The 26584-nt window shown below is 35.5% G+C and overlaps 1 protein-coding gene across 25 annotated transcripts in view; it reads left to right on the top strand.

Moving 5' to 3' along the window:
* The window catches only part of DMD (dystrophin), a 2611869-nt gene that overhangs the window by 1005979 nt on the left and 1579306 nt on the right, over window positions 1–26584 (top strand).

The raw sequence follows: 26584 nt of genomic DNA, 5'->3' as shown, positions 1-26584 counted from the left end.
GTGTGTGTGCATGCATATGTGTGTGTGTGAGCATGCATGTGCATTTGAATGTATATAGCTTTTCATTGGTTCTAGAAATGTTTTATTTTCCTTAGAAAATATTTTTCATATCCACTAAAATTTTTTTTATCTTATATAAACTACAGTTGGATACTTTTAATTTTTTATTATTTTATTTATTTATTTTTTGCTTTTTAGGTCCACACCTGTGGCATATGGAAGTTCCCAGGCTAAGGGTCAAATAGGAGCTACAACTGCCAGTCTATGCCACAGCCACAGCAATGCGTGATTCCAGCCACACGTCACAGCACCGCTGGATCCTTAACCCTCTGAGCGAGGCCAGGGATCAAACCTGCATCCTCATGGATGCTAGTCGGGCTCATAACCAGCTGAGGTACAAGAACTTCAGCTGGTTACATTTTAAAGAGGCTGCCCCATACCAGTCAAAATCATGCTTAGTGTAGGTTGGTCTATTACAATGAGTCAAGTATTTCTAGAGCAATACTGTAGGCTCTGTCTCAAAGTTAAATATATTCAACATTTAGCAAACATCTATTGAGTATCTGTTATAAGCAAAGTGCTATGCTAGGTGCTCTTATGTATATGAAGATAAATATATGTCATAAAACAATGACAAATTGGCTTTCAGAATGTGATTATTTCTAATATCATCACATTTTTCTTTTGTGTCATTTTTCATTTTATCATAAGAAGATCTTGAGATTTTTTAAAAATAAAGAAGAAAATAATGATACATGAATTCACTTGAGTTAGTTTCCTACTTCACAGCTTCTATAAGAACATAAGCATATATGAGGTGTAATGCATACATTTACATAGTTTAGATTGTTGTTAAATTTGCCAGTTTTGTATTTTCAGTGATTGCTGGCCTTCAATATGCACCATTGAATTTACAAAAATAAAAGAGTTTAATGAACTCAGTAAAATGAAGCTATTTATCTGGATAGACTACTTTATGAAGGGCAAGAATAGGGGAACCTCCTAGATCAATCTACTATGTGGTTTCCAATTTTTCTAAATAAATTTTTTTGACTTACACATTTTAGTAGAAAATAATTAATTACTAAGTAATATCTACATTCATCCATAAATTATGATGGTACTTGTGTTATACAGTCAAATATACATCTACGGAAATTTCCAAGCAATCTCTATTTGTTAACAATAATAGCATTGTAAACCCAATATCATTTCCTGTTTTGTTTTTAATGATATAATCCTGGAGTTCCTGTTGTGGCTCAGTGGGTTAAAAACCTGGCTGGTATCCATGAATATGAAGGTTCCATCCCTGGCCTTGCTCAGCAGGTTAAGGATCTGGCTTTTCCACAAGCTGCAGCATAGGTTCCAGATGTGGCTTGGATCCCACATTGCTGTGGCTGCATCTCTGATTCTACCCCTGGCCTGGGAATTTCCATATGCCTTGGGTGTGACTCTAGAAAGCAAATACATAAATAAATAATATGATATAGTTCTGTAACATACTTATGCAACATATTTATATAGGGTAGGTTTTGTAGATAAATAAGAACTTACTGAACTGTATTTGTGTGTATCTATGTATTAGGAATATAAATTTAAAAACTGAAGTTATGGTAAGTTGAAATAAGAAATTTAGCTTGATTAAAATAATTTGATGTCTGGTAATTAAGAAATCTTTATGAACCAGACATAATTCACTGAATATTGTAGAGATAGACATTATTCAGAACACTCTATAGGCACCAAAGTCAAATTTCAGAAAGAACCAAGGAGAGAGACAATAAAAATATTTTAGGATGATTTACCCTGATTAGGATTGGCACTGGGATACTAAATATTTTATACCTACTCACTTGTAGAATTTTCTTAGAATTTTTCCCATATATGTATCTTCAACCACACTGGTGGATCTTTGCAACTCTTTGTTTTGGCTAAGTCAAAAAAACTTAAGTAAATTTTATGGAACACGTTGTATATACATTTTCCTTTCGCTCACCCACAGACATTCTCCCTGTTTATGAGAACACATTTGTCTTAGCATTATAATGCTTTTGGCCTTGACAGAATCTGTTCAAATTAACATAGCGTTCAGTACTGCAATAACAAAATAGACTAGTTTTTCAACTTCTATTTTCAAATCACTTGAAGCAGAAAAATCTGACAAGGCCATTATGGATCTTTAGAACAAGGTAAAGGTATTTGTTTCATTGCAAATAATTTTTTATAACTTTTCAATCAGTAATTTCATCTTATTTACTTTCCTGAAATTCAAAATAGACCAAGATTTTCCTTTTGGTCATATATGCATCTTAGGACTGTCAGTTGCTCTTATGATCATTGTGTTACCATTCAGGTTACACTTAATGTATGGCAGGAACATGTGGCAGTTGCTTTGAAGATAGTGTGTGCAATTTTTACTACCAATTAATCTTCCCACTTTACAAATTCAGTTAAATGATTGGCTAAAAGTACAAAGCTAGTAAGTAGCAGAATAAAATGGAATCCAGGCCTCTTGTATTCCTAGGCCTATAATTTAAAAATTATACCTTCTTTCCTTTCTGTTAAAATTTATTTTTAATTTAATATGGTACTTAAATATTTTACATAATAATATAGTATGTGAAGGTCACTGATAGTTCAACGCATCAAGTATTTATTGGTGATCTAATTTGTGTTAACTACCAGTGTTATTTGACTTACCCTCAGGGTCGTTATGCACTAGAAGAGGAGACAGACACTCTTGTAACTGCTCTGAGACATAGAATTAAGGGACTTGAATACAAACCATTTGAAAGCACAAAGCACAGCTTTATAAATCTTGACTTAGACAATAGGAGGCGTAACGAATGATGAACACTGATAGGTAAATATGATTTTCATAGGGGGCTCTTCCCATAGAAATATCAATCCAGTTTATAGAACCACATGATAAAGATATAGAAGCATGAATATTTAGTTCATTTTGCAAATGATAGTAGTATATAGGGTGGGAGGGAGGGGTAGGAAAGGCAACTGGAAAGGAAGGTTGAGGGCTCATTGTGGAGGATCTTAATATCAATCTAAGGGTGATTACATTTTATCAGAAAGCAAGAGAAGGCCATTGGCAAGTTTTGAATATGGGGCTCTGTGTTTCAACAAAAGGATTTAAGGAGCTAACTCCAGAGGCTTTTGGACATCAGAACTGGAAGTGCCATGCTGAACTGGAAGTGCCAATGACACCTCTAGGTGGAGCTGTGTCACTGTATTGGGAAATCAGGGTTTATTCTTAAGGTATCAGTTAAGAGCAGTGACACAGACACATGACATAGGAGCTAAGATGGAAAGATATAACAGAGCAATCCATAAGAGTATATGAGATTTCACAGAGAGAAAAAGTATAAAAAGGCATGAAGAGATTCAAAGAATATTTGAGATGATAGCTTTAAGCAGACAAACTAAAAGCAACATGAGTTGGTGCAGGCTGGGATAGTGCGGGAGGGTAGTTAGGTGTGATTATAGAACTTTCTCGTGAGAGTACTATAACACAGATGATTTTTTTAAAGATTTTGAAGAAACTGCTCATGTTCAATGGTGTCAAATGCTGTAATGGAATTGAAGAGGATGCAGATGGCGGAGAAGTAGCTGTATCTGGTGTTTTAGAAGTAGACTTGTATACTTTGAGAAGGCTGTTTCGATCGAGGGATGGGGAACAGGATTGCCCAGGTTAAAGGTTGATAAAGAAGCAAAGTGGAGTAATCTGTTCATAAGTTCAGTGATGAAAGCAAGGAAGAGTAGAATAGTAGACTTAAGAGTAACAGTACTGGACAGATGTGTTTTAGATTGGGAGAGATTTAGCAAGGGTTTTCATATGCTCTGCAGTAGTATACTATGTGGTAGGAATCTCCAGTACACTATGTATACTGTATTATGTACTATATATAATAAGTAGTGTGAATCTATAGTGGTTGATATTGTGGAAAAACAGACACATAAATATCTATAAGAACATTCATGATACATTTTCAATAACAAGTTTTTATTCCATTAATATTTAACTAATACAATTCCATTTTTAGTAATTATTAGTATTGATTCCTGCTTAATTCTTTTCAGTGCCTTTAAGTCTCAGTGTATTTTCCCTTTATTAAAAAATAATCTTTCACATTTGAGTTTTGTCAGAGGACAAGATGGCATAGGGCATAGAGCAGAGACCATGATATAGCTGGAACATTTTAACCTGATTTGATTTTATAAAACACAATACAATAAGGAGCAGACAGTGCTTTGTTTTAGAACATTCACTGCTGGAAATCTTTTATTTATGCAAAAGCTTGCTGATCAGTAGGGCTCTGTCCCCTGATGCCAAATTTTTAAGCACTTTCTACAGCTCATTTTGAATAATGCAGCGGGGCCATGGGACAACTCTAGAAACAAGCCTTCTGCAAAACGTGGTCTCTCACAGTCAAGTATTGCAACAACTTTCCTATCTAGAAAAATGATAGGAAATGTTCTGAGTTTTGGTAACTAGTTCTTACATTTGTAAAACTGAGGGAAAAGAAAATATTCTTGACTTAACAGTCCACAAAATTGATATGCATATGATCATATGAGTATATGTGTTGTGAATGTTTAATGATTAAATGTGATTCAAAAATAAAACATGACAGTAACCAGGGCTCAGTTCACAGACCACATTCATTTTCCTGATGATCTCATCTAGTAACCTGATATCAAATACCATCTGTAGGTTGATTGCCTCTCAAATGTTTACCCAGGCTCAGAACTCTCTGCTGAACTCCAAACTTAGATGCACAAGCATTTATTCACTCCCAATCAATTCAGACTGAACATGTTCAAAACTGAACCGACTTACCCCCAAATCTGTTTCATCAGCAGCCCTTCCTATCACAGTAAGTAGCAACGATTGCATAACTAAATACTTTGGAGTCAAACTTAGTCTCTCTTTTTTTCACACCCCATATCGATCAGAAGTTTATGCCAGGTATATCCAGAATCTGGTCACTTCTTACCACTTCCATTGGCCCCCATGTCATCTCTGGTCTGGATTACTGAAATTGCCTTTTCAAATGGTCTGACTTACCTTACCTACAGTCCACTTTGTCTTCCAGGCTGTCCTCTTAAAATGTAAGTCAGATCACATCACATTGCTGCTGAAAATCCTCCCATGACTTTCCACCCAATGGGAATAAAATGTAGTCCCACTGTGTTCTGTGCCCATATGCAATCCCCTCCCTCTCCTCCTTCATTTCCTCTCTAGCTTCGTTTTTCCTTAATTTTTACCTTCTCTCCTTCCTCCAAAACCATCTTGGCCTCCATGGCTTTACCTCTAGGCACATGTCCCCCACATATTCACAAGATTATCTCTTCCTCATTTTTTTTTTAATTTTATTGGCCACCCCACAGCATGTGGAGTTCCTGGGCCAGGGATCAGATGTGAGCCACAGGTGTGACCTAAGCCACACCTGTGGCAACACAATATTCTTTAAGCCACTGTGCCAGGCTGGGGATCAAACCTGTGTCCTGACACTGCAGAGATGCTGCCAATCTTGTTGTGCCACAACATGAACTCCTCTCTCACATCTTTAAGTCTTTTTATCAAATAATATTCACTCTGATATTTTCCCTGACCTTTCTAAGCTAAATCTACAGTGCCCCCCTTTTTCCTTGCCACTTCTTACCTCCCATCCTTGCTTTATTTTTCTCGATAGCACTTACTGGCTTCAAATTTACTTATGTATGCCTCCCCTAATAGGATTAGTTCCATAAAGACATGGATTTTTGTCTCTTTTGTATATGGTTATACCACTATTGCCTAGAACAGTGCCTGGTGCTTGGTAGTTGCGCAATATTTGTTCAGGAATTACTATATTTAATATGTGGTAGAGCCAGATTTTTATATGCTTTCAGAGCCCTTCTTTACAAAATAAAGGTGTGACCTATTGAGTGTATGTAATCTGTTTTGCTTATTGTTCTTTGCTGGCAAATCTGCAATTACAGCAACTTTATGACAAATCATGCACATTTCATTATTATTAATTCAATTGCCCCTAGTAGGCCAAAGATAGTTTTACCAATTTGTTGTGAAATTGGTAAACACAATAATTACACACTTATTAAAAAGCAAAATAATAATGGATGTAACATTTCCATGTTTAAGGATATATTACCTATGATGAGTAGATAATAAAAGATTTAATTTTCTGAGTTCCTTATTTCCTCCTAAAACAAGAATATATGTGTCTATATAGTTTCTAGCTTATGACTGAAGCATTTCATATTAATTAAGCATTTTTTTATTGTTGTTATAAAAATGCATGTCTATATTTTGGAGGTAATCTTTTGAAAAAATTCCCTTTTATGAAATGCAGGAAAATACATTTTGGCTTGATTTGATAATTCCTGTAAAAGAAAAACACATTGAATTTTAAATCTGTTGATTTTACACACGAAGTTCTTTACCATATTTGTGACTTAGCATTCAAACCATTGTCTCATGAACATTCATATGAATTTGGTTATGCATTTGTACATATTGTTCATGCTGTGTTTTGGGTGGTATGTGCTATCTCCTGAGAAGTTTCAGTTTCATTAAGAAGGTCTATATTAATATAGTCAGCACTTTTATATTTCATTAAATCTATGTTTCACTGGTTCTTTTTTTTTTTTTTGTTTTTCTTGTTAGGGCCATACCTACAGCATGTGAAAGTTCCCAGGCTAGGGGTCAAATGCGAGCTGCAGCTACTGTTCTACACCACAGCCACAGCAATGCAGAATCTGAGTCACGTCTGTAAGCCACCACAACTCACAATGCAAGAACCAGTGAGGGAATTCCTGTTGTGGCTCGGTGGGTTAAGAACCTGACATAGTGTCCTTGAGGATAAGGGTTTGATCCCTGACCTCTCTCAGTGGGTTGAGGAGCCAGCATTGCTGCAAGTCAGTAATAGGTCGCAGATGTGGCTGGGGTCTGGTGTTGCCATGACTGTGGCACAGTCCTGCAGCTGCAGTTCTGATTAGACCCCCAGCCCAGGAACTTACTGCTGCAGGTGTAGCAGTAAAAAGGAAAAAAAAATAATTGTTTTTTCTACATAACTTCCTATTTTCTATAACATTTTCTGAACAATCCATTGGAGTCCTTTATTATTTTAGCCTGCTTTTGTTTTGTAGACATTTATATTGCTAAAGAAAAAACTATATTTGTCCTGTGAAAAAATGTGTTGTGAATTCTTGTCATAAAACTATTAGATTCTGCAAGAACCTAAGGCAGACTCAGTTAGCCATCAGGTGTAATTATGCTTTACCACAAATGGTTTTCTTTCCCTAGAGGACAGTTAGAGGTACTGGCAGCATCAAGTTCACAGGCAAGCCTAAAACCAAACACGGAGCTTTTTTGTTGTCTGTCCACCAGACATAGGCTTTTCTCCCCAAGTAACTATTAAGTTGTCATAAATCATCTTTTGGAAAACTGATTTTCAGTTTCTTACCTTTGCACTGAAAAAATGGTCCATATATTGGCAATGAGTGTTACACATTGCTCACTGGCAAGTGATAGTTCTAAAGGTGGCCTATTATGCTAAAAACAGGCTTTGAGTCCTGTAGGATGCCAAAACCTCTAGTCAATTCAGTCCACATTTCAGACAATACACTTGGAAAAAATCAGTCAGGGCGAAGTGCTGTTTTATACATTAAATATCTTCATGGATACCATTTGGGATTATATGCTACTGACAAGGATCAAACTTAAATATTTTGAATTTCAGCAGCCTTTCCTTTCTTAGCCTTAACTTTCTTGTTGAGGTGCTAATGAGCTGTGAAAAGGCCAAATAGAAGAAATAAGAGCTCCAGATAATCCATACTCTGATAAATTACTCCCAGGATTATTGGCAGTTTATGGTTCTTCTGGGACAGTGGGAGAAATAAGCCATGTTGGCCAAGGATATAGAGCAACTCATGTTAATAACGTTGTAAAAGAAGTTTACAAGGCAATCAGAATCCTTTTAAACAAATGTCACGTGTGTACCTTCAAGCCTAGGCACAATTTGATTATCCAAAAAGCTTTATAGGTCAGATTGAACTGCAATTTAGCATTTCTAAACCAGAGAGTCTAAACACACTTCTAACTAATTCCCTTCTAGCTTAAATGGATTTCCTTTTCTTGATCTGTAGTTTCCCCAGAACAAAGACATATTTGACCTTCATTTTCTGCTCATTTGCATGATTTTTAATTCGTCTTCTTGTTAAAGTTTGTAATTGCTGCCATATTTTAATATTCAAGATTTAATTCATTGTTTTAATTTCTTTCCTAGTGTAATATGAAGTAAGACCAATATATTAAAAATACCTTTTTAGATTAAGTAGTGATTTTGTAGAAAATTTCTAAAACTTATACAAAAATACAAAAAAATGAAACTGACTCTACTCAAGAGTATTTTAAAAATAAAATGAAATGCTATTTTTAAATATATTATTTCAGTATATGAACAAAGAAAGCATGTTTATTCCTTTTGTTTCTTTCCCTTCCTATTTTAAAAAGTAGAGCATGGAGTTCCCATCGTGGCACAGTGGTTAACAAATCGGACTAGGAACCATGAGGTTGCGGGTTCGATCCCTGGCCTTGCTCAGTGGGTTAAGGATCCGGCATTGCCGTGACCTGTGGTGTAGGTTGCAGACACAGCTTGGATCCTGCGTTGCGGTGACTGTGGTGTAGGCCGGTGGCTACAGCTGCGATTCAACCCCTAGCCTGGGAATCTCCATATGACACGGGAGTGGCCCTAAAAAAGGCAAAAAGACAAAAAGACAAAAAAAAAAAAAGAGCCAATAGATATAATTTAGATTTTGATATATATCCCAAATATGATTATATATCAACAAATTTCCCAGTGATGTCATTGCTCCATATTTTATAGTATTCATAAATTTATGTGGTGATTTAAAAACTCAAATACGTGTTCCCATTGTGGCGCAGTGGAAACGAATCCAAATAGGAACCATCAGGTTACTGCCTTGATTCCTGGCCTCACTCAGTGGATTAAGGATCTGGCGTTGCCATGAGCTGTGGTGTAGGTTGCAGAGGCGGCTCAGATTCCACATTGCTGTGGCTGTGGTGTAGACCGGTGCCTACAGCTCTGATCGACCCCTAGCCTGGGAACCTCCATATGCCGCGGGTGCGGCCCTAGAAAAAGACCAAAAAATAAAATAAAATAAAATAAAATAAAATAAAATAAAATAAAATAAAATAAAATAAAATAAAATAAAATAAAATAAAATAAAATAAAAACTCAAATGTGTATGTAAATTTTAGGGTGTTGTATTAATGAAATCCATGTTAAGTATTTCTTTATATGAAAAAGTTTTCTATTGAGAATGTAGAAATTATACAACAAAGCCAGTCATATTATAAACATGTAAAATTATTCACAGAATGGTCTAGGGGAAAGAGAGACTGGATGAATCAAAGAATTCCATCAGTAGTTCTGGTGGTGAGTGAAATACTTGTAATCATTATATGCACATAAAGTATGGCACATTATTATATTTTGGTTTTTATATGCAATTTTACCAATCTAGCTACCTCTGGGAAATATATTTCCCCTTAAGTTATTAAAAATATATCTGACAACATAGTTCAAATTATAGGCTTCTGTGAGACAGATACTGAGTTCACCTCTCATCTCTGCTCTTTATTAACTGTGTGACCTTGGGCGAGTTTCTAACCTCTATAAATCTGGTCTCCTTCCTGTAAAATGTAGACAGTAATCATTCCTTATGTTGTAAGATTAAATTAGGTAATTTAATGGAGTGCTTGCAGCACACTTTACAAATAGTAAACATTCAATGAATTATATTTGTGTTCTGTTTATAAATTTTATAGGCATTTAGAGGATAAAAAAGCATTATTGATTAGAACATAGTCTTCAGTGTGGGGAGTACCTACCTACGAGACACCTAAAATGATCCACTGGGGTTTCAGAAGAGCATATTATGATGTCTCATCAGATGTATACTTTATTTGAAATTAACAAAGAAATCTTTTCTGATTTTTAATATGCATGTTTTCAGATGATTTCATATAACATGTGGTACTTGATGTCCTTAGTCAGAGATCTTTAATAGGTTGGATTGGTATTGGGCCTTATTTATTGGTATCACTGACATTTTGGATGCATTGCAATGCATGTGAACAGTTAAATGAGTTTACAAATTACATTAAGTAGTAGAATACCTATAATATTTTGCAATAAAATGGGGGTGTCTTAGGAAATATTTTTTTTTTACTGAACAGAAGTGTCCTAGTTACCTCATGCTAAAGTAGTTGAAAAAAAATGTAGTACTTCTTTTCTTTTTTAAAAAAAAAAGCTTTACAAATATGCTGAACATTTCTGTGTTTTCACGTGTCTGTGAAATTTCTCAGATATTTCTGAAAGCAGTAAAAACACTTGGTCTCTCTTTTAAAGGTACATTTCTATATCTACTAACAGTGATGAAGAAAGGAACAGCATTTCATAGGAAATCTGTGCTATGAAGAGTGCATTTCAAAGATGGATATTTGACGATATTCTTATCATAAGTGTGTCAGTTGTGAAATCTTTTACATTTACACACAGAAACGTGGAAAGAAGATTTTTAAGTTTGTTTAAAATATAAATGAGGGAGAGTTCCCATTGTGTATCAGCAGAAAGGAATCCGACTAGGAACCATGAGGTTGTGGGTTCGATCTCTGGCCTCACTCAGTGGGTTAAGGATCTGGCGTTGCCGTTGCCGTGAGCTGTGGTGCAGGTTGCAGACACAGCTCAGATCCCGTGTTGCTGTGGCTGTGGTGTAGGACGGCAGCTATAGCTCTGAGTAGACTCTGAGCCTGGGAACCTCCTCCATAGGCTGCAGGTGAGGCCGTAAAATATATATATGAAATATTTTAGTGACGTTTTGAATCCATATTATAAATATAAAAATGTTTTCACTTGATATTGCATGAAATCTTGATAATAGAAAATTAAATTTTTAAGCAAAATTTTTAAAATAGCAGGTAGATTGGAGGCAAAGTGAATAGGGCAGCTAAGTGGGATCAGTCCTCAAAATTGCTATAGAACAAAGTGATAGCAAGTAAAGTAGAATACTCAGTCACAAATACTATTTTAATAAAGGTGAATAATTTACAAAATTGAAGAGCATTATGGTAAAGTTTCAGTAAAAGTCATACAGGAGATGATATTTGAGGAGAATGTGATTTAAATGTTTGTGAAAGTAAGGTTTTTTAAAAAGTATGTTGATAGAAGGAGAAATAAACAAGCAGGAAGGTGGAGTTCCTGTCGTGGCTCAGTGTTTAGCAAATCCAACTAGGAACCATGAGGTTGTAGGTTTGATCCCTGGCCTTGCTCAGTGGGTTAAGGATCCTGCGTTGCCATGAGCTGTGGTGTAGGTTGCAGACGCAGCTCAGATCCCCTGTTGCTGTGGCTATTGTGTAGGCCAGTGGCTACAGCTCAGATTCGACCCCTAGCCTGGGAACATCCATATGCCGCAGCAGTGGCCCAAGAAATGGCAAAAAGATGAAAAAAAAAAAAAGTAGGAAGGTGAAATGTGAAAATAGATGATTTATAGATTTTAAAGACATGAGAGAGTGTGGAGGAAAATATCTGAGACCATTACATGATAGGGTATAAATTTGGGACTTTAAGATCACTGAAGTTTATTGCATATAAGAGTAAAATACCCAATATCAATGTGGCATCTCTTCTCAAGTTAGGTTGAAGGAAGCAAAAGATAGAGGAGAGGTAATCAATTGGGGGAGCATGTGGTTGACATCATTCTTGTGTTGTTTTAGCACATGGTTTCTCAAAGTGTCACTTCTGACCCGTTTGGGGCCTGATCATTTTTTGTGGAGCAGGAGCGGGTGGTGGCTGATGCTGAGCTGCTGCTGCAGTGTAGAATGTTCAGCAGCATTCCTGGCTTCTACCCACTCGGTGTCAGTGGCACCCTCCACCCCCATCAGTGACAATCAAAACTGCCTCACATGTCCCCAAGAGGGCAAAATAGCTCCTGGTTGAGAACCAGTGGTTTAGGATAATGTCACTAGAAATAAAAAATAAGAAGTGAATGTGAAATAAAAGATGTTGTTTGCTGGACAGCTTTCAACCAAATTGTTGAAAATAATAATAGTTAAAAAGAACTAACACATACATATGTCTTTATGGCATTATTTTCTATGTCAGTCTTATTTGGTTCTATTTTACATTCCTACTCCTATTTTCCATTGCCTCATTTTACACACACACACACACACACACACACACACACACACACACATATGCTCTTCAATCCTTTTGTGGTATCCTCCCTAAAGCAGGAATGATTCCTCTTAGCTTGTAGCCCACCTTGACTTTTGAGTCTTTTACTTCAAAATGTAAAAAGAAAAGTTAGGCCAACAAGAAAGAAAAACTTGTCAAGTAGTTTCACATCTTTTATTTCTGTCAAATACAGTGAGCCCTTATATACTCTTCTCAGTTCTCTAAACCTTAAGGTTAAAAGTTTTAACCGTGAAAGAGACCCTGAAGTATAAACCTTGAAGCATATACACTCTTGTTTGGAGAAAATGATAAAATTGAAGAACTGCCCATTGCCTTCAGCTGACTAAACTACCTATACCAACAGGGCAGAGGACTGCTCTGGTCTTTTATTACTTGGCTTAAGGCAGAGGGCAGAATTTGTGGTTAATGAAATCTTCCCAGGGCTTAATATCATTTGCATTTTCCTTATAAATGTCAAGCTCTAAACGCCTTAAACAAAGGAACTTTTTCTATGAAGAGAACAAGGAAACACAGAGTACACTAAGGCAGCAGGCCCTATAAACAGAAGTGGTATTTGCTATTTCTTCTTTCTGCTCTGACATGGAAAGATGCAGTAACTTTGGTCTAATTTGCTTATGAAAAAGAAGTCCTAATATTCATATAAACTAAGATGGAAAATCATTACCTGGAATGTACTGGGAGATTCACTATTTTATTCAACGAAGATCTGTTATGTTCTACTATTTGTCAGACACTGTAGTGAACGAAATAAACTCTTTACTTTTAGTCTATTATGAGGGTTTTTCTGAAGGATATATCGCACCACCCTTCTAAGAACTAGGAAAGGAGAAAGAAGCATGTAAATTGAATAAGAAGAAAACCCAAAGAATTCAGTGATATATATGAAAGGTGATGGGATAATTCAAGTAGCTGGTGTACCTGAAGGAAGGGAACATAACCAGTGTATCTGAAGAAGTTACCTGTTTAGCAAAATTATGTTAATTTTTTTTACAGCCTAGAATCTAAATAAAAGCAAACTCCCCTTTGTTTATATCACTTCTTGTTTCCCTATTCTGTATTGTACTAAATAAGAACAATGAGGCAATGGAAGCGATTTAATAGAGATTGAGTGGGAAGGGGTGATGGTAAGTGTTATTAAAAACTCTGTGTAGGAGTTCTTGTAGAGCTCATCAGAAATGAATCTGACTAGTATCCATGAGAGTGCAGGTTTGATCCCTGGCCTTGCTCTGTGGGTTAAGGATCCGGTGTTGCTGTAAGCTGTGGTGTAGGTCACAGACACGGCTCAGATCTGGTGTTGCTCTGGCTGTGGCATAGGCCAGCAGCCGTAGCTCCAATCAGACCCCTCGCCTGGGAATCTCCATATACTGAGGGTGCAGTGCTAAAAAAAAAAAAAAAAGGACAAAAAAAATGTCTGTATATTACCTGTAAACCTTACAAGTGCCCTCTAAGTTAATAGAATCATATCCATTTTCGGGTGTGTACCAGGAGTCTGAGATTAAATAACTCTGCCAAGTACACACTGCTTATAAATTCCAGAGGCTCAGGCATTTGAATTCAGGTTTATTGTACTCTAAAGAGGGACAGAATTGACGTTCTCTGAGGGCAGGCATTGGTTCTATGCACCATGGTGCCTTTTGGGACATTGGTACACACAGGGATGGGAGGCATGGCCTGGGAGAACAGTGAGATTTTAGAGAAGGCTGGCTCAGACATGCAATACAATAGAATGGGAAAACTATGCAGTAGGGTCTGTTTGAAGGGAAGAAGTTGGTGAGAGAAGAGATAATTAACAGTGGGAAATTCTTGAGGCTATGCAAAGAAGTGAGATTAAATATGGAAGCAAATATATTACCAGGCGGAGGCAGCTACAGGCTAACAGTCCAAATCAGTCTGCCACCTGCTTTTTGTAGATAAAGTTTGAATCAACACCTCCATGTTCATTCACTTTTGTTTGTCTACAACTCATTTTGTGCTACAGTTTACAGTGATAGAACTGAATTGGTGCAGCTGGCCTGTAATGGCCAGCACTGAAGAAGTTCACTGTCTGGCTCTTTACAGAAAAAGTTTAAGGGTTAAGGATCCTTGGATTATATAATAGGAAGGGTAAGATATTCCTTTGAAATAAGAATGAGGAGACTAGGATTAATGCAACTATAGATAAGTTTGTATAATTGGGGGGAGTTTCATGTGATAACTTCAAATTTAGTTAAATATAGATTTGTTGAATAGATGAATAACTAGCTAAGAATATTACTATAAAATAACTTACGGAATAAAGCAAAACTTTTTAAATGCTACATGGAAATACATAATGATTAGTTTTCCTTCATAGCTCACTGTTGAGCAGTTTGTATATGTCATAGCAAACTACATAGACTATAATCATTTTGGGGGGATATAATTTATAACATAAATTTTATGATATTTGTATATAAAAAGTATGTATACTTTCAGAAAATAATGAGGTCATTTTGAAAAATGTTGCTGAGTAAAAAACCATTTGCCTAAAGCAATATACTTATGAATTCTTTTTATCTTCTAATATCATGCAGTGAGTCATATTTGTTTTAGATATTTATAAAAGACTGATTAAAATAAGTAAGACTTGGTATATTTGCATTAGGCCTATTGGAAAGTAGGTAAGATTGCTAAATTTAGAGTTGAGGAAAATAGCAGTAGGATTTGATCTGGTCTTCTCAGACATTTTGTAACTCTTAAAATTACTTCTAGAAAATCCATAATTGTTTAAAGTGCCAACATATATGAATTCCAACCAAATATTGACTTTTAAAATTATTGAAACATACCAAAGTTATTAGAGAGTTATCATTCACCTTCCTTCTTTGGAATCCATGGATCTTATTATATTACTTCAGCCCTTCAGAAAGATGAGAAGGAATGTAGGTTTACTAGGAGTCTGATTTCTCCTCTTGCATCCCTGTTGGTGTAACCTCAGTTTCCTCATCTGGGAAATGGGCCCCTCTTTTAGAATGGTTATGAAAATTATATATCTTCATGGGTGCAAAAAAAAAAAAAAACAAACAAACTATACTGGAAAGCCTTCATGTACTACCGAATGAATTTTGGAGAGTTTTAAAATATAGTTGCTTATCGATACTTATTAAAAATTTATGGGTAGAAGTTCCCATCGTGGCTCAATAGTTATGACCCCAGCTAGTATCCATGAGGACATGGGTTTGATCCATGGCCTTGCTCAGTGGGTTAAGGATTTTGCATTGCCCTGAGCTTTGGTGTAGCTCGCAGACACAGCTTGGATCTGGTGTTGCTATGGCTGTAGTGTAGGCCAGAAGCTACAGTTCAGATTTGACCCCTAGCCTGACCATATGCCATGACCCTCAAAAGACACACACACACAAAATTTACTGTAAACTGTAATTTTTGAAAGGGATATCTTCTTATATTCAGTATTTTGTTATCTATTTAAATCTTCTGTCATTTTATTTCTAAACTTCAATTTGTTTAGGAGAGTTTGTCTTAGAAAAGAAATTGATAAGCACACACAATTTATCAAAGGGAATATTTGAAAGATGTACATATTTAAAATTATGGATATTTTATATCATGCTGCTGTTTTTTTTTAAGACACGATAATTGGTTAAAACATTTTATATGAGACCATAAATGAGAAGAAATACATTTTAATGATAAAGGGTAAATAAAAATTAGCTACCTAAAATAATTTAATTCAAAGAATATTTATTAGTTATATTAATGCTCTATCTTCTATTAGGTGTGGGGTCAGGGTCTCTGCTTTCATAGAACATAAAGACTGGTGTAACACCTAAAAGTACATACTGTATACTTGAAAGTTGCTAAAAGAGTAGATCTTAAGTGTTTTCACTATAAAAAAAGACATGGTAATTATGTGAGGTGATGGAGGTGTTAGGCAAAGCTACAGTAGTAACAGTATTACATTATAAAAATGCATCAAATCAACATACTGTACATCTTAAACATATATAGTGTTATGTGTCAGATATATTTTAATAAACTAGAAAAAATAAAGGCCTATGGATTGAGGAATGATGAAGGAAAGTGAACTGTTACCTTCATTGAGAGTATGTTTAAGAGAGAGAGGGTGTATTATCAGACAGATATAGGATTTTATGGTATAAAGTTAACTTTAAAATCATATATTAGCTCTTAGAAATATATGTATATTTATAGTAAATCTAGCTACTAGAATCTTCGCTCATACTGGTGTTTTAGATGGGCTGTAGGTTTTGTGGAAATAACAAATACACAAATTTATTTCTCTTTCAGAACTATTTCTCTTAACTGTCTAGATGTGGGTGATCCAGGCTTCATAGGAGAACTCTGCTCATCCAGGGACCAAGGTTTTTTTGCCTTATTTTTTATTTTACTTATTTATTTAATGCCGCATGTGCAACATACGAAAGTTCCCAGGCTAGGGGTCAAATCAGAGCTGCAGCTTACAGCCTACACCACAGCCACAGCAACACAGGATCAAGCAGCATCTGCGACCTACACCACAGCTCATGGCAACGCTGGCTCCTTAACCCACTGAACTAGGCCAGGGATCAAACCCACATCCTTGTGGATACTAGTAGGGGGTTCGTTACCACTGAGCTACAACAGGAACTCTTTTTTTGCCTTGTTGTTCTGTCATCCCCTAGGAACTGCCTTCATCTCCATGGTCATGGATAGCTCACCAGGACATCTCTGTCTTGGCCTGTGGGAAGGAGGAAAGGACAAAAAAAACAGCATATCTGTTCTTCTAGGTCTTGATAGGAAGTTGCACACCTCTTATCCCTCTGGCCAATATTTGGTTACATGCCATACCTAACTACAAGGGAAGCTGGGAACTGTAGTTTATATTCTAGATAGCCAAATAGCCACCTGAACTGTCTATTACTGTAAAAGAAGTGAAAGAGGACAGATAATGAAGGACCAGCAGTCTTTGCAGCGGCTAGTTTTTTACAGGTATCAAGATGAACACTTTTGATGCCAGAACCTTTTGTTTATTTGGTTTTTGGATAAGGTTTTTTTTAAAAAAATGTAAATATGCACATATATTAACACACATGTGTATAGATGATATACTTTACATTCTTAAAGAGATTCTAAACACGATATAGCATTTCTGGTGAGACATTCTGTAATAGTGAAGAACATCAACTTTGCTGACATTAAAAATCAAAGGCCATGGGGAACTATACTCATCATCTTGTGATAGCCTATAATGGAAAAGAATCTGAAAATTTGTAGGTATATATATGTGTGTGTGAGTGTGTGCATGTGTGTGAATGAATCGCTTTGCTGTATACTTGAAACTAAGACAATATTGTAAATTAAATATACTTCAATTAAATAAATAAAAAGTAAATAATCGAAGGCAAGTAAGATTAATTGTAGAAGGTATAGAATTCAAACTGTAGATTTGACATATGCCTTCCTGTAGAAAATACTGATGTCTGCTTTACTTTTTCTTAGCTTCCTCTGTCTTTTAAAAGAGAGTACATCACCATGTGAACTCTGTCATGTGGCAGTGGCCTTTCTGTTGTCCCCTTCTTCCATGTGATAGTGTGTCTGTGTCTTGAAAGAATAATTTTGAACTTATATTTTATTGCTGAATCACCAACATCAATGGTTCCAGATAGTTAGTAGTTTCAAAACCATTAACTCTAAACCTGTAGAAATGAAAAAAAGAAAAAATAGATTTTTTTTCAAAGGCAAATTTGGTCAGCTGAACTATGCTTTGGTCAGTCATCTTATCAATCTCCTTTTAGCTTTCTTTAAATGGACCCATCTTCTATATTTGGCATAGGCTAGACTGCAATACAGTTAGTATTTAAAGTTAAAATCCTTCCCAGGTGACTAAGGAGATTTGGGTTAGAATGTTAGTTCAGTGGTTTTTTTATGAAATGGGACTATAACTTCCTTTAATAATTTTACTTATTTTTAGTTGTTTTTATTGATATAAGTAACATGTAACATATTAATTTCAGGTGTACAAAATATATTTGATTTATGTGTATATTGTGAAATTATCATCACTAGTTAACGTCCATCAGCACATATAATTGCAAATATATTTTTATTTCAATTGTAGTAAAATATTAGGATATTTTATGAAGGTGCTATTTTATAGATTCATTTTCTTCATGGTAGAGATTTATCGAATTGTGGTAAAGACATGTGTTTTAGAATCCACACAACCCAATTTTAAATACCAGATAAGCCAATTACCTTTGTGACCTTTGGCATGTTATTTAATTTTTCTGCTCCCATTTCCTCATCCTACTATTCTCTGCCATCCTGAACTGTTGTGGTGAAAAATGATATAATGCTCATTAAGTACTTAGCAGATTGACTGACACTAAGTGCCCAGTAAATAATTGCAGCTGTTGTTATTGTTATTGTAGATGTAGTTGTTGTTGTTGTGATTGTTTGTTTAATATTGTCATGCAGCAGGCCGTAATTTTTCCTAAAACCTCATTAGTGCTTAACTTTGAACAGAATTTCAGGCACAGGTGATATTAAAAATTACCTATTTAATGGTATCATTAGATTGAATGTCATGTACACTGTTGCATGATGATTAATTTATCGAAAATCACTTCTGTAATCATTTTTCATACTTTGAATAATACCCTGGTTTACATGTTATATCTCAGAGGAAACACACTGGAAATGCAGCAAGAATATTTCCAGATGTTAATCCTGCTTCCTCTGAACTGTTCTTCTGTTATTTAGTAAAAGAACCATTTGGTTTTCCCTCTGTAATCCTTTAGCTGTCAAATAATCTTTCACTAAAGGACAAAAAAGGTTATAGAATACACCAAAAAATTCACCATCCATGCATTGACTTAGACTCTATAAAAAAGAAGTATGACACATTTAAGGGAGCTAAGTGATAACATTTTCAAATGTTCTTGAAGCATTTATATAGTCAAGAACAATAAAACTGTTTTTATCCAGGTTAAAATTCATCACATTTTAAGGCTGAACTTGGGGAAGTTGCCAAAATAGATCAGTATCAAAAGAAATATAAAACTACTCAATGATAGATTGTGCCCCCTGGAAAAGTCCCAGCTATTTTTCTAAGAGCTTTGTGGTTTGCTGGATTGCTGGTTTCACTACCTATATGTTGCCATTCGATGACTTATCTCAGTGTGAATTGCCAAAATCATGCTTCTAAAAATACACACAGCTCATTCAACTGTGTTTCCTCATAAAAATCATTTGCCATTTCAACGAACATTGGTCCCCAAATACAGGCATTGCAGAGCGTTTCTTAGAAACTAGAATGTGCTTAGCATTTTATATGCATCATCACATATAATCTTTTCAACAATCCTATGCAGATATTTTTATTTTCTCTGTTTCACAGATGGGGTAAGTGACACATAGGGAGGTTAAATAAGATGGATAGTAAACTGGCTTTTATTTTATTTGTTTATTTATTTATTTATTTATTTATCTGCTTTTTAGGGCCACTCTCACGGCATATGGAGGTTCCCAGGCTAGGGGTCGAATCTGAGCTGCAGCCACTGGCCTACGCCAGAGCCACAGCAACACCAGATCCGAGCCGTGTCTGCGATCTACACCACAGCTCACGGTAATGCTGGATCCTTAACCCACTGAGCGAGGCCAGAGATCGAACTCACAACTTCATGGTTCTTATTCAGATTCCTTTCCACTGCGCCATGACGGGAACTCCCATAAACTGGACTTAAAAACAATATTATTTATGGAGTAGTGTCCAGGCTATCACTCTCTATTTTATTATGACAATTTCTATCATTAGAAATGAGTTTCGGACATTGCAGGACTAACACATATAGTATGTCTTCCCTTATTATTTTACTTTTACCCTCTCTACTACTTCACCTTTATGCCCTAGCAACACCTTCAAGGACATAGGTGACAATATCTAGTAATTCTTCATTCAAAAGGGTAGTAATTAAGCCTCTGAATTACATGGATAATGTTGAATAAATTGTAACATTCTTAATTTTGAAAATTGTTTCATCCATCCATTGTTAAGTCTCTCATCTGAATCATTATTTGCCCAGTGTACTGCAGAGAGACATAAACTACTTTGATAAAGACAGAAATTAAAATAAGATCAAAGTATAGGGAAAAAAAATAGTTCCAGTTGATGATATTGGCATCTCTGTTGATGAAATGATTGGTGTCTCTTTCTTAAACATAGATCTTTTTCTATAAAAAGCAAAGATCAGTTTCCTAGAAAATTTCCTTTGATGTCATAATATGTATGAACCGGCCACAAGCTTAGGGGAAATATGTAATATTATGACAATGAATACATAGTTCGGAAAACTAAAACCAAAAGTGTAAGCCTTTCTATGTATTTTTGTTTCCAAATTCTCTTTTAAAGATGGATTTGTAAAGAATATGTGTTATTCCAAGGGTTTTATTGCAAATGTGCGAATGTGGAATTCAAGCAAATTTTTTCTTTCACAGGTTTACCACTGAAATTCTGGAACCATTTCCAGTTTTGTGCCATGCTCTATAGAAAATTTTTTTTATCTTGACCTAGAACATATATACATATACTTTTGTACATAGACATACATATATATGCATATCTGAAACAAAACTTTACAAAGCAATCTAGTGCTTAATATAAATTAAGCAGACTTGTATTTTTATTATGTTTAATTTTATATAGGATATTGCTGGTAATGATCCAGTAAATACTCCTGTTCATGACCTAATGAAATGATTTCATGAATCACTGATGATGACTTACAAATTTGAAAAACAGCGGTCTAGACAAAGGAAAAAATTACTCAGAGCCAGCTGACAATTTTGACCCTTATACATATATGTAGAGTTGATTTATGTACATAAACAACAATTAAATGAGCTATTAATGTAATTTTACACAGCTCATTCATATTTGAATTTAGCTTTAATGTGGCTGTCTTTGCAGTTTTTGTTTTATGAACATCCTCAGACAAAACTTTTAGATTCAGAATTTATGACTGCTAGACATCATGTCCTTGAGTATAAAGATTTGCCTTTTAAAATTTTCTCCGGAAACTCAAGCCTCTGTAAATATCAGTAAATCATGAAGTGTTTACTTTTTTAATCCACATTGTACAATGGTAAAATATAGTGTGGTGTTACTTGAGTAATAATGTTGTTTGCAATTTATCATTTACAGAAGATTATTTGAACTCAAGATTGTTAATAGTTTTTAGAACTTTTAACGGGAACTACTTTGAGGTTTCAGTTACAGAAAGGTTTGATTTAATTGATGTTTGCTCTTAGAGATTCTGTGGGTCATTTTTTCCACAGGAATTATATGGCCCTTGAAACCTGAACAGTGACTTAAGCAGGTAACCTTGGAGCAGTTTGTGTTTCAAAAGGTTCTTATATGTGTGAGAATCTAATAATAATTATAGCTATCACCTACTTTATTGGGTTCTTACACAAGTTCAGACATTCTGCCAAACACTTTATACAGTATCCTTTAATTTTTACTGCAATCTTAGGAAAGTATTATCATTCTCATTTTACATAGGAAGAGGCTAAGGCTAATGATGCAGCTAAGTAACTTTACCAGGGTGACAAGACCTCAGGTCTAAGTCAAGATTCAAACACTGATTGTTTGCCTCCAAAGCCCCTGGGTTTTATAACCACTTTCTACTGTACATAATAAAACTTCCATCTTTTCTCATCTATAACCCACAGAAGGCAAAATATCCAGGGCTGGATTGAACTTTTTTTTCCACCTCCACACAGGGCTGGCTACCAGTTTACACAGCTCAGAGGAAAATGAAATACAGAACCCCTTGCTCAAAAAGCAGGAAGGAAATGCCATTAAATTATTAAAATATAAAACTGTTTCCTTTATTCTATGGTCTTTCTCTCAACTTGCCATCACGTCTTTTAATTTGCTGTTTAACTTCATACCGAATAAAGAAAACTAAAATTTTAAAGTATTAGCATGAGTTTTACCACCCATTGTTATACAGTGCAATTGCAGTTGTAAATGCAAATATAACATTTAACGCAAGCAGAATCACCGGCATTGCACAGTTTGTATTTCAGAGCTTGTATATGCATATGTATTTCACTGTTATCATGGAAGCATTGTGCAACTAACTCAGCTGTTTTTATTTCACTTCTTGGTAAATGCCTGTTCTTCCAATGCTCTCTGCCTTCAACTTACTGGTGAGGAAGGAGTGAAAGGAAAGGGATCTTCTGCCCTGTCTTTACCTTTCTTTCTCTGTCATCAGTCTCAGTGTAAATGGTTGGCAAATACAGGGAAGAAATACAAATAAGAATAGATATGATAGAGTTCTTTGGTTGTTTGTGTTTTTTTAGCATTGCCTTCTTTCTGCATTGGAAGTAAGTTTTGGTTCAAACAGAAAGCCTGACTTCCTGGGGCTGTCACTGCTCTCATTCATTCAGTCATAGATGTAGTTACCTTCACGCATACTGTACTTATCTCCTCTGCTCTTGAATGTACTTTGTTACCCCGTTGGACTTCACTTACAAAACCCAAGTTCAAAGATAAAATTATTAAGAATTTTAAGACAGTGATGTCAAGGAACAGATAAAACTGCAAGGGGTTGTTCTTAGTCTTGGGCATCATAAAACTGCTCAGGTTGTCCAACCATGAGATACATATATCTCCCAGGGTACCTTTCCGTGATTTTTCTCCTCTCTCTTTAATTATAGTTGATTTACAGTTTTGTGCCAATTTCTGCTGTATAACAGAGTGACCCAGTCATACATATATATACATTCTTTTGCTGTTATCATCTTCCATTATGATCTATCCCAAGAGACTGGGTATAGTTCCCTGCGCAATGGAGTAGGAGCTCATGGCTTCTCTATTCTAAATGTAATAGATTGCATCTACCAACCCCAAATTCCCCATCCATTCCACTTCCAACCCTTCCCCTTTGGCAACCACAAGTCTGATTTCTATGTCTGTAAATCTGTTTCTCTTTCATAGATAAGTTCATTTGTATGCTATTTTAGATTCTACATATAAATGATATCATATGGTATTTGACTTCCTCTTTCTGACTTACTTCACTTAGTATGAGAATCTCTAGTTGCACCCATGTTTCTGCAAATGACATTATTTCATTCTATTTTTATGGTGAGTAGTATTCCATTGTATATATGTACCACATCTTCTTAATCCATTCATCTGTCAATAGATATTTAGGTTGTTTCTAGGTCTTGGCTATTGTGAACAGTGCTACAATAAATACAGGGGTGCATGTAGCATTTTGAATTATAGTTTTGTCCAGATATATGCCTAGGAGTGGGATTGCTGATCATATGGTAGTTCTATATTTAGTTTTCCGAGAAACCTCCATACTGTTTTCCATAGTGGCTATACCAATTTACATTCTTTCTCCAGTATTTGCTATTTGTAGCGTTTTTATGATGGCCATCTTGCAGTTTACCCCCTTGCAGTTTTGATTTGCCTTTCTCTAATAATTTAGGATGTTGAGCATTTTTTCATGTGCCTACTGGATGTCCATATGTCTTCTTTGGAGAAATGTCTATTTAGGTCTTCTGCCCATTTTTTATTTGGATTGTTAGGTTTTTTTGTTATTGAGTTGTACGAGTTGTTTGTATATTTTGGAGATTAAGCCCCTTGTCAGTCACATCATTTGCCAATATTTTCTCCCAGTCTATAATCTTTTTGTTTTCTCTTCGGTTTCCTTGTGTTGCAAAAGTGTATAAGTTTGATTTGCTCCCGTTTGTTTATTCTTGCTTTTATTTCTATTGCCTTGGTAGACTGACCTAAGAAAACATTTATACAATTCATGTCAGAGAATGTTTTGTCTATGTTCTCTTCTAGGAGTTTTATGGTGTCATGTCTTAAATTTAAGTCTTTAAGCCATTTTGAATGTTTTTTTGGGGGGAACATGGTATGAAGATATGTTTTAACTTCATTGATTTATTTATGACTGTCCAATTTTCCCAATACCACTTGCTGAAGAGAATGTGCTTTCTCTATTGTATAGCTTGTATATTCTTGCCTCCTTTGTCAAAGATTAATTAACTGTAGGTGTGTGGATTTATTTCTGGGCTCTCTATTCTGCTCCATTGTTCCCTATATCTCTTTTTATACCAATACCACACTGTCTTGATTACTGTAGCTTTGTAATATTTTCTGAAGTCTTGGAGAGTTATGCCTCCTGCTTTCTTTCCTTTTTTTTTTAACCCCAGGATTGCTTTGGAAATTCTGGGTCTTTTGTGATTCCATATAAATATTTGGATTGTTCGTTCTAGCTCTGTGAAAAATATCATGGACAGTTTGATAGGGATTGCATTAAATCTGTAGGTTGCTTTGGGTAGTATGGCCATTTTAACAATATTAATTCTTCTGATCCAGGAGCATGGGATAACTTTCCATTTCTTTGAGTCCTCTTTAATTTTTCTAATTAATATTTTATAGTTCTCAGCACATGTGTCTTTCACCTTCTTGGTCAGGTTTATTACTAGGTATTTAATTTTGGGGGTCAATTTTAAAAGATATTAATTTTTATATTCCTTTACTAATATTTCATTGTTAGTATACAGAAATGCAACTGATTTATGAATGTTAGTCATGTATTCTGCTATTTTGCTGAATTCACTGATCAAATAGTTTTTGTGTGGAGTTCTTAGGGTTTTCTATATATAGTATCATATCATCTACATAGAGTGACACTTTACCTCTTCCCTTCCAATTTGGATACCTTTTATTTCTTTTGTTTGTCTGATTACTGTAGCTAGGACTTCTAACACGATGTTGAATAAAGGTGTTCCAGATTTTAGCAGGAAGGCTTTCAGCTTTTCTCTGTCAAGTATTATATTAGCTATAGGTTTGTCATAATGGCTTTTATGATGTTGACATATGTTCCCTCTATTCCCACTTTGTTGAGAGTTTTTATCATGAATGGATGTTGAATTTTGTGACTTTTCTCCTTTTAATGATGAGTTTTATATTTATTATTTATAATATTTGGGGATAGAGAGAAGGAATACACTATGAAACTTGTTCTAACCCCTAAGAACTTCAGAACTTGCCTTGACCTTGGGGAGGGCCCATGTGACTAGACCCCTTAGGGCGCTCATGTTTTGTTTGAGATATTGGAGTTGGATGATTTTGACTTAACAGGATGACATATTTCTGCCAGTTCTCTAGAAACAGATAAAGAGTGCATCATTTGATGAAAGTATTACACCAAAGACTGCCACTATGCTTTTTCATGGTAAAAGATTTAATATCTGGAGAAATTTATAATATTAAATTTTCAAAATAGAGCATTTATCAGAAGAGCACAATTAAGTTGGTGCTGGCAGCTCAGTGGGATAAGGCCCAGAATTGCTGGGGACTGAAAATCAAAGGCAGAAATGGCAGGGGAGAGCCATCAAAAGGATGAATTTTCTCTAGGCAAAATCATGAAACCCCCTACATAGCTTCTGGTTGTTCTGCACTACCTTTTGTTTCTTTTGCACAACCCTATTTGTTAGGTCCCAGTGCTTGCTTGCTATCTTTAGGGTGTTCAGAAGATTCCTCTCCAAATATTTCTCCAATATTTTTGTTCTAACTACATCAACAGTTTGCCTGTGTCCCTTAATGCAGCAGGAAACCCTCTTGAGTGTGGTCCTTCTCAGGATTTTCAAAGCCCAGCAACCTACCATGAGTATACTTGACCTCAAGAAAAATTTATGCAGATTTTCTTGTTCAAATTTTTGCTACTGATAATTGCCTTAATGTTAAAGGAGCAGGCACATACATTATCCCAAGAGCTCTCTCCTATCACTTGATAGTACTGGCCCCATAGCTTCTGGATCTCTGGTCAGTATTGCATCCTGGAAACCACCCTTTGCTCTACAGGAGATTCTCTTGAGGTCTCCATTACGTGGCTTGAGGTGGGGGAAGGTATGAACATGTGTTGCACTCCAGCTACTACAGAGGAGTCTTTTCTCATCAGATTTCTCCATTCAGTTTCCTTGCTTCCTCTTACACACCTTTGAACTATGTAGTAGAACAATGGTGATGGGACAATTCTGTGGTCCCCTCTTAGCAATTCCTTTGTATGTGGCCTGGATCTTCTCTTTAGAATTGTGAATACTTTGTAACCATTGTTTTCAGCTTTGGGATCCCAGTAGAAATTATAAGACAACTGTTGGGAATCTCACTTAACATCCTGCTAAATACATTTGATAGCAAATACTTCATATTTTGCTTCTCCTAAGATGATATCTTATTATTTAAACTATGGCCTTCTATAAATAAAGGCTTAATT

This window comes from Sus scrofa, chromosome X (genome assembly GCF_054392235.1).
Source record: "Sus scrofa isolate SSC_HxYL_T2T_F1_AM1 chromosome X, Sscrofa_HxYL_maternal_Yorkshire_Landrace_v2.0, whole genome shotgun sequence".
Taxonomy (NCBI): Eukaryota; Metazoa; Chordata; class Mammalia; order Artiodactyla; family Suidae; genus Sus; species Sus scrofa.
This window is presented reverse-complemented; position numbering and strand designations above follow the sequence as displayed.